Source organism: Capsicum annuum, chromosome 6, assembly GCF_002878395.1.
Source record: "Capsicum annuum cultivar UCD-10X-F1 chromosome 6, UCD10Xv1.1, whole genome shotgun sequence".
Lineage (NCBI taxonomy): Eukaryota > Viridiplantae > Streptophyta > Magnoliopsida > Solanales > Solanaceae > Capsicum > Capsicum annuum.
Window position 1 is genome coordinate 74,149,045 of NC_061116.1, and position 10,473 is coordinate 74,159,517.

The window sequence follows — 10,473 nt, forward strand, 5'->3', positions numbered from 1 at the left end:
ATTATCATTAATGATTTACTATGGGATAGCAATAGTGTCACAGCTTGACTCCTAGCCTAGTCGCGATGGGTATCTCAAGCCCATCGAGGGTCAGAGACCGCCCCCTTTACCTATTCACCTAAGCACAATAAATATAATAGGGGAAGCAACCCAAACATAATGTGAAAGATAGATAGATAACTCAATAGGAACTAAGAGTCAATAAACAACAACCACCCAAACTTTGTCCACAAAAGCCTCTAAATTGAAATGCCAAGCTAGGTCAAAACATGCCCCCGACCATTGCAAAAAGATAATCCAAAAGTATAAAAAAGAAATTAATAGAATTTCTAAAAACATAAAGAGAGTAGTGAATGTCCGACATATCGTAAGATAGACGGTCACCACTTCAAGTTGGCCACTAGACAAACCCCAACAACTTAACTCTGCACAAAGTAATCGAAGAACCCTTAGAAACCTACATCATGAAATAACATAGCATCCGAGGAAGATTAGTAGGATGAGCACTAGCATATAACATAGGGAAGGGATTAAATAATGACATAATCAAATCTACCCAAAACCATTCAAAAAAAAACATATACACCCATTCATATATACATATATATAAGATATTGGGATATGGAAGAAGGTTTAAGAATGAATTATAAATTCAAGAACCTAGACTATGTAGCTCTAACCATCCTAAGGGAACCCACAGGATATATGGGTTCATCTCTCCTACTGAAAGAGTCCTAAGTATGTTAGCCGGATGAACCAGTAAAATCCAAGGAAGGGCCAAGGGAATCCATGACCCCATCCATTCCAAAATATATATAAACTGTGAACTATGCACACGGACATAAAGACCCCCATGCTGAAAAATGCGGTTTCCAGTATCGGTCTCCCCAGCACCTCCACCTTTCATGGCGAGCTACACAATCCCCTTTAAGCGAGAATTAAAACCATTTACACATTCCCATTCTTTAACCAAGGAGTCTTTTAGTTAGGTATTTACCATTGGTATCATCATACAAATAAAGTTAAGCTTGTAAGCCAATTCTATTATGCAATTCCAAACCAATTAGCCAAATTGACTCCAAAGTTTCCAATGTAAAGCTTATCCATGGAGACCAAGGCCTTCCAAAAACTATTTTAAGTTCCATTAACCTTTTATTCAAAGTAAGATTCCAAAAGTTAGTTCAATTATGCATGTATCCATGTTTCAATACCAATTAGCCAAGTTGGGTGTAGGGTAAAGCCAATTCCAAACCTTTAAACCATAAATTTTAGGAAGACCCATGTTCCCCATTCTAATTTCCCCACCCATGCATTTATTTAGCTCAAAACCACAAGAAAACACATAAATAACGAATTCAAAACCATGGGGAAATCAATTCATATGATAACTATTCCAAACCCCTCAACCCATATTAAAGATCCAATAATTAAAACCGCGTGGATAATAATTAAACACTTGCTTTGTATAAAAATAATTTAGGGAAGAGATACATGCCTGAAGACACCAAGAATTTTGGAAGAGAAATCACCAATTTAAATTTACATAATTAATTCCTTGAAACCCTACATTGTTCTTAACTTAGAAGCTTAAGAGAAGAGAGTAGTTTATGAATTGATGATTTTATGTTAAAGGTTCAAAAGAAGGGTTTTAAATCGTAGGAAATAGTGGGATAAGAGGAAAAGACCACAATGCCCTGAATGAAAATCGGAAGGAATTATAGCGCCCAGTCGCTAGGGGTCAGGTAATGACTCGTGGTGACAGATCACGAGTTATCACCTTAACTTGTAACCTGGCAAGAACACTTCGGTCACCATACAGTTATGGTCTTATATCCCTCACCATGACTCGTGACCCTACCTTACAACTTGTAGGGGTGTTAGTCATGATCAAGATAAAAACAATAGGTAACCTTACTTTATGACTATAATTGGCACACTATGACTCATGAAGAGGGCTTACGACTCATCACCTGAGACGTACTATGAAAAGTGAGCACAACCATATTAAAAAATTTTGAGTCCAACACCTAGGGTATTAGGTCATGACCCGAACCAAGGCTTGGTTGTGACGGGTATCTCAAGCTCAACGACGATCAGAGACCACCCCCTTTGCCTAGCAAAACATAACACCATACAACTAGCAGTGGATGAATTACAAACTTATATATATAAAATATTGGGAGAAGAAATAGGGTTTAGCATGAACTTTAAAAATATTTTCTTGGACTTTGTAGCTTGACGTCATAAAACTACCCATATGGATCCAGTTGTCTCCCCCTGGTCGAACCCCAGTGTATGTTAGCCATACGTATTGGAGATATCATAGAAGGTCGAGGAATCTATGTACCCTACACCATCTATTATGTTGGTAAATATAGTGTGTCATCAGCACACGGTCATCAAGACCATCCCTTACATTGACAAACGTGATTTTTTAGTTCAGTCCCTTGGGACCTCCACCTTCACGGCTAGCTACATAACCCCCTTTAAGCCTAATTAAAACATTGAACACATAACCCATCTATTAATTCAAGGATTCAATTATTAAGGCATCATAAAGTGGTATCATCATAGCAACTAAAACTTGCAATGGAATGCCATTAAGCCATCAATTGGGGGAATCCTCATACTCCCATACTCCATTATTAAATCAGCATAGGGATTCCTTATACCCCACAAGGTTTTTAAGAAAATCATTCACTTAGGGGAATCCTTAAACCCCACAAGGTTTCAATCATTCTTATCTGTAATATAGTGTATTAGTTTTAAGGAAAATATGTCAAGCCAATGAATTATTTACATTCCAAAACCAATTATGCAGGTGGGTTAAGGTTCTCACCAATTTCAATATAAAAATCAAATTATGTTGGGGAATCCTTGTACCCCTGTTTCCATTATTTGTAAATTTTAGGAATCCTTGTACCTATATTTCATTCACCATTGCCATGATCCCCAGTGAGTTTACAAATCATTAATTCAATACATAATTAATTCATAATAATCATGGGAAAAAGATTTATGCAAATTACATCTAAAACCCTCAACCTATCATTGAAAACACAACATCAAAACCATGTGAAACTTAAACCAATTCATGAAATAATTAAAACACAAGTTTAGGGAGAGAGATACATGCCTTAATCTCCAAGAAATTTGAAGAAGAAATAACCCTTAGAGCCCTAGATGACCAATTTCTCAAACCCTAGACTTGTCTTTGAGTGGGGATTGAGAGAGTTTAAGAGTGTGTTTGATATGTCAAAGTATTGAAAATAACCCCTTTTTCGTGTTTAATGGACGTGGGCCTAAGTGGGAAAAAGGGAATTGACCAAAATGCCCCTATATAATTATACTGAAAGTTAGCGCTTAGTCGTTATGGGTCACCCTACGACTCATAACAACAATCTACGAGTTGTTCCCTTGACTCGTAGTCAAGATAATGTCTCAAGGCATCCAAACTATTAACCCTACAAGTTCACTGTACAACTCGTACATGGAACTTACAACTCATAAGGTCCTAGTCATAATGATCGGGAACCTACAGTAGGTTGCTTACAAAAGAACATAATGACTCATAGAGAGTCTATATGACTCGTTACACCTAGTTATAATCAAGGAAGAAGATAGGTCAGTTTTTACTGGGCACATTATGATTGGGCTTTACGATACGACTCATAATGTTAGTCTTTACTTGGGCAGTAGGCTCAAAAGTCAAGAAATTTTCAAGGACCAAAAACCTGGGGTGTTACATTCTCCCCCCTCCCGAACCCCTACCCCCACCCTCTAGGATCATTCATCCTCGAATGATAAGTCAAGGCACCCATTAGCACAAATACTAGATAGAAAAATAACCACATCTTCCTTTTACAAAGTTAGAAAACAATGATGATTAGGAAAACACATACCTTAAACGCAAATCATGTGATAACAAGAAATGACATAGACATGATCTAAGCCATTCGTTATATAAAACGTTAGTACAAGACACGAACTAGGATTCTCGTGGGACATAAGAGTAGAATAGAAGCAATCTCCACCTTAAATAACACATCTAATAACCCTTAAATATATACACACTTATCCACTATTTTTTTAGCTATGGATACAACACTTCACCATTTCAATTTAATGATCCCCCCACCACCACCCACCAAACACATAACTACAAAATCTTGAGATTTATGTATTCAAGAAATAAGATAAGTGCTGCCACTTGAAATTATTACTTCTCATTCGAAGAATTGGAAGTGGTCACGAGTGTTCATATATTTCATCACTTTAGGCTAATACATGTCATAAGGTGAATCGATGGTATATACATTGTACAGTTCTTTAGAAATAAGCATAAAGTGAGACATAAGTTTACGAATTACTGTCATCATCATATTGAGATTGAATACCTGGAAGCTTGGATTTTCTTGAACAATTATTACTTCTAGTTCAGGGGTTGAAGCATGGACATAAGTTGCCTAAGGAACTCATACCTTAGGCATAGGCACAATTTGAATATGTAAGATGTTGGTGGAATGCCTCTTAACCAAAATAAGAGCAAATCATCAGAATAAGGGTAAATTTACCATGGCTCCTCCCTAAAGTTCACCACCAGGAAAAAAATTTAAAATTAGCCTTAGCTCACCATCTTATTAAACCTTTAAGCACAACACTTCACTCTAGGGAGTATCACATGTACATATACAAGGTACACCAGGCGCTTGAATACTTAAAACCTCATCTAATGAGATACTACCTGAGGTCCAACATATTCTTATAAACCTAATGCTCTGATTTACCAAATAAATTAACCCTAATTCATTGCTCTAACACTAAACTTCTTGTATACATCACAATTACCCACTCCAATATTTCCTAAGTTATCAACCGAACTCTTCTACACATCCCTTTAAGCCTACAAATTTACTCTCATAATTCTCACATTACTACCCTCAAGCTAACATTATATTCACCCTTATCAATATCTAAAGTTCAAACTTGGTGTCTAGCAATAATGATGCACCACTAATGAAGTACCCCATATAATATCCTAGCCTACCCAATAGAGAGATCACCCTAAATTCCTTATCCAAGTGTCGATAGTCTATACACATTCAAAGAGGCCCATTTTTCCTACACATAAAAAACACAGGAGCACCCCATGGAGAAAATGCTAGGGAAAACAAAAACCTTATCTAAGAAGATCTTTCAAATGCTTCTTAAGTCTTTTCAACTAGCTGGATCTATTCTATAAAGAGAAATAGTGATAGGATGAGTGTCCAGGAGAAAATCAATCCTAAAATTTATTTACTAATTATGAGAAATGCCAGGAAGATCATCAGGAAAGACCTTTAAAAATTTAGTAACCATAGAACAGATTGCAAAAAAGGACCTTCCGAGTTAGAATCTTTAACCCAAACCAAATAATAAAGACATATCTTGGAGATCAACTTCCAGGCTCTAAGATAAAAAATAAACCTTCTCATTCTATAACCGACTTATTAGGAATTTGAAAATAACCTTATGGGTTCAATAATCTAGAGAGGCATAGCACTAATGGAGCCAACCCATCCCCAAGATAACATCAAAATCAACCATATCAAATTTTATCAATTATACCAAGGTCTCTCTACCACAAATAGGTACCACACTAGACTTATAGACCTTTTTCGCAACAACAGAGTCACCTAACAGGGTAGATACAAAAAAATATCAAAAATACACTCGGCACCAAAACTAAAATAAGTAGCCATATTTGGGTACACATAAAAACAAGTAGACCATTTATCAAGTAAACAGTACACATCATGAGAGAAGATATTTAATGTACCAATGACAACATCAGGTGCTTCCTCAAATTCTTAATAGGCAGCAAGAGTGTAAAGATGATTTCGGCCAGTGTCGGTACTAGAGTAGCACCTTATGGTGAAAGAGCTAATGATGTGGTAATTCAAACTTTATTAGCCCCTGTAGCTACCCTTGAAGGAGACTCCTAATGCATATGACCAAGTTGACCACACTTAAAGCACTTATTTCTCCCCTCACTATAGAAACTATGATACAACTGACCATAAAATCGAGAAAGAGGATAGGGTGGGGTTGACTGAGCTCCACTGGCCTGAGACTGGGCACTTGTATGCCCCAAACAAACTATCATCCCAAAAACAACAATCACCAGAAGACCTAGGATAAGGAGCACCGACAATTGCATAGGAACTTCCCTAATTCCCCTTCTCAGTCCCCTATTTCCCATGTATACCATTACTTTGCTGACCCCATCCTTCTCTTAATTTCTGAACTTCTTTCTCTTCTTATCCCTCATCTTTGCCTTGTTCATCATTCCACTAACAAGATCAGACTAGCATGACAGAGAGGCCACTATCTAGGCTAATAGATAAATAAAATGGTGGAACTCCACATTAGAAATTTCCCCTTGAGGTGACTGAGCATGAGTGTTACCAATTAGAGAAAAATGAGTAAGGACTGGTGGAACTCCACAAGGGTATTCTAAAGCAGGCATAATAGACCGGGTTTGTACCCTATAAGTAGGATGAATTGCATCCACATTGTCCTTAAACGAGATAGAAGAGTCTCTACAACCATCAAATCTTTGAGGAGGCATGATCTTAAATATGATTAACTGGAAGTTAGAGTGTTTTCAAGACCTTAGACTCTATAGCCCAAAAATAGAACATAAGAAATGAAAATATTCCTAAATGCCTCAAAGCCTCTCTCTTATTAGTGTGGCGTGCTACGTATCTATAAATGAGACTCTAATTGACATGGCTTTGTGGGCACCTAATTTACCATGAACGTAGACTTTGATATCAACTTTTTCATGAAATAAACTAGGGCCTAGCCATGATAGGTATCTTAAGTCCACTGAGGATCGGAGACCAACCCCTTTACCTATCCAAACAGAATACCATACTACTAGAAGTAGATGAATTTTGAATATATAACAAGATAGATTGAGTTTCAAACATACAAGATCAAAAACTTAGAAAAGAATTTAAAAATTTCAACACATCCCAAACAATAGTGATCTAGAAAGCTTCTATGACAAAATTGAATATAATCTAAGTCAAGACATGCCCTCAAAAATAGCCAAAAAGAAACCATATTAATAGTCTATAACATAAGAGAATGACAGAACCATTGAATGAAGCTCTTTCAAAGAATAGAAGCTTACCGCTTCAAACTAAATATTGATAACCCTGAAATCTAATCACTACAGAAGAAAAGTAGGAGTGTCTCTGTGTCCTACATTGTGTAAAGATATAATATATTGATATGGTTAGTGAGTTGAGCGCTTGCATATTACTCAAGGATAAGGGGAAAAGATGATGCCATCATTCCAAAATCAATTCCCATGTAAACATATATGCATATACATACGTACATACATACATACTTATATATAAGATATTGGGAGAGGGAATAAGTTTTAGTATAAACTTCAAAACATCATCCTAGACTATGTAGCTTGACCATTATAAAACTACTGATGGGCTATATGGGTTTAGTTATCTCCAATTAATCGGGCCCTGATGCATGTTAGCCACACGTATCGGAGATATCATAGAAGGACGTGGAATTTATACCCTACACTATCCATGTTAAAGGTATATATAGTGTGATATAATCACATGATCATCAATACTAACCCACATATTAGAAAACATGAGTTTCTAGTGTCAGCCCCTCGGGACCTCCACCCTCATGGCTAGCTACACAACCCCCTTTAAGCCCAACCAAAAAATTTAACACATAACCCATCTATTAATTTAGGAATTCAATTAAGGAATTATAAAATGGTATTGCCATACCAACTAAAGCTTGCAACGGTATGTCATCAAGCCATTACTTGGGGGAATCCTCGCACCCCCAGACTCCATTATTAAATCAACTTGGAGAATTCCTTTTACCCCGCAAGGTGTTCAAGAAAATCATTCACTTGGGGAAATCCTTGGACCCCACAAGATTTTCAAAATTATTTTTATCTGTTAGGCATTTATGCAATGCATTAGTTTTAAGAAAAATAAGTAAAGCTAATTGATTGTTTATATTCCAAAACCAATTATGCAAGTGGGTTGAGGTTCTCATCAATTTCAATACCAAAACCCAATTATGTTAAGGAATTCCTGTACCTCTATTTTTGTTATTTGCAAATTTAGGGAATCCTTATACCTCTATTTCATTCACCATTCCTATGTATGCTAATGAGTTTACAAATCATCAATTCAATAAATAATTAATCCATAATAATCATGGGAAAACACTTAAACAAATTGCATTCATAACCCTCAACCCATCATTCAAAATATAACACCAAAACTATGTAAAACTTACACCAATTCATGTAATAATGAAAACACAAGTTCAGAGAGAGAGATGCATGTCTTAATCGCCAAGAAATTTGAAGAAGAAATCACCCTTAGAGCCCAAGATGACCAACTTCTTAAAACCCTAGCCTTCTCTTTGAATGGGGAATTTGAGATAGTTTAAGAGTGTGTTTGATATATCAAAGTGTTAAAAATAACCCCCTTTTGGTGTTTTATGGATGTGGGCCTAAGTGGGGGAAAAGGGAATTGAACAAAATGCCCCTACTTAATTATGTTGAAAGTCATCACCCAATCATTGCAGGTCACCCTAAGACTCATATTTACTGGCTACGAGTTGTTCCCTTGACTCATAGTTAAGAAAGTGCCTCAAGGAATCTAAACGATTTACCCTACGGTTAGGGGTGTCAAATTGGAAGGTTGGGTTTAGATTAAAGATATTAAATAGATTGCATTGGATATCGGGTTGGTTCATGACCCGCCTAAATTTACTTTGGATTGAAATGGGTAAAAAATAGGTTGGGTATTGACCCACCTAATTTAACCCACTAGTCTAAAAAAATATTAACATATTAATATTTACCTCTTGTAAAGAAAATAAATTTGAATGAGTTTGAAAATTTATGTGGGAGGGTAGGGGAATGGAGGTGGGGTAAAAATATCTTTTTAAAATTTAATTTTTTAAAAAATAAAAATTCATATTTTTAGAAGGGGTTGGGGTGTGTAGTAAGGGGTTAGAGGGTAGAAGGGTATAGGAGAGGAGGGTATGGGGGTGTAGGGAGTCAGGAAGGTATGGTTTTGATAGTGTTTGGGTCATCGTGGATTGATTTACCAAATAAGCTTATTTTATTTTAATTTAGGTCTCATTCAGTGCTGAGAGGTTAGCTCGTATCTACATTCGTGAGATTGTGCATCTGTATGGTGTGCCAGTGTCTATTATTTCAGATTGAGGTTCTGTGTTCATATCTCACTTTTGGAAAACTTTTTAAGAGGAGTTGGGCACTCGAGTTGACCTTAGCATAATGTTCCACCCCCAGACAGATGGCCAGTCAGAGTGGACTATCCAAGTTTTGAAAGATATGGTTTGCGTATGCATGATGGATTTTAGTGGTCAGTGGGAGCAGCATTTAGCTTTAGCAGAGTTTGCATATAATAATAGCTACCATTCCAGTATTGATATGGATCCTTTTTAGACATTGTATGGTAGTTGTTGTCGCTCCCCAGTAGGTTGGTTTGATGTTTCAAAGGTGAGACCTCGAGGTACAAACTTGTTTCATGAGTGTTTGGATAAATTTTGGGTCATTTAGGATAGACTTAGAGCAGCTCAGAGTAGGCAGAAGTGCTATGATGATCGCAAACTTTGTGCCTTAAGATTAGGTGTTGGTGTATTTTTCTTGGAGTTCACCCATAAAGGGTATGATGAGGTTTGGGAAGAACGACAAGCTTAGCCTCAAGTATATTGGTCAATTTAAGATTCTTTGGACTATTGGTGATGTGGCTTATGAGTTGGCTTTGCCCCCTGATCTATCAGATGTTCTTTTAGTTTTTCATGTTTCTATGGTTCGTCATTATATTCCTAATGAGTCTCATGTCATTTGTTGGGAGTCGGTTCATTTAGATGAGTAGTTGTCCTTTGTTGAGGAGCCGATCTCCTTTTTGGATAGGGATGTTAGGCGGTTGCTCTCTAGAGTTATCCCTGTGGTTAAAGTTAAGTTGCGACATCGACCTGTAGATGAGTCTACTTAGGAGGTTAAGTCTGATATGTGTAGTTTTTATCCGTATCTCTTCATTTATTCAGTGATTTCTTTGCCTTAGTTCGAGAATGAACTAGATTTTTGTGGTGGATGATGTAACGATCTAAAAATTTGATGAAATATGTAAAATTTGTGATTTTGTATGATTCAACTATTTTAACCCTCGCCGTAGTTGCATTATGGTACTTCTAGGGTGTGGGAGTGATTAGCATGGTTTTTATGTATTTTGATACTATTTATGTGATACTGTGATTTTTTATGGCTTTGAGAGCCTTATTTTTTACTTATGGTGATATCTTTTGACCCGTCCGATGGATGGCCGAACGGACTGCGCCAGCAGCTCCATAATATTGATTTTAGGCTAGGTAGACCTTTGGTTTGAGTCCCGG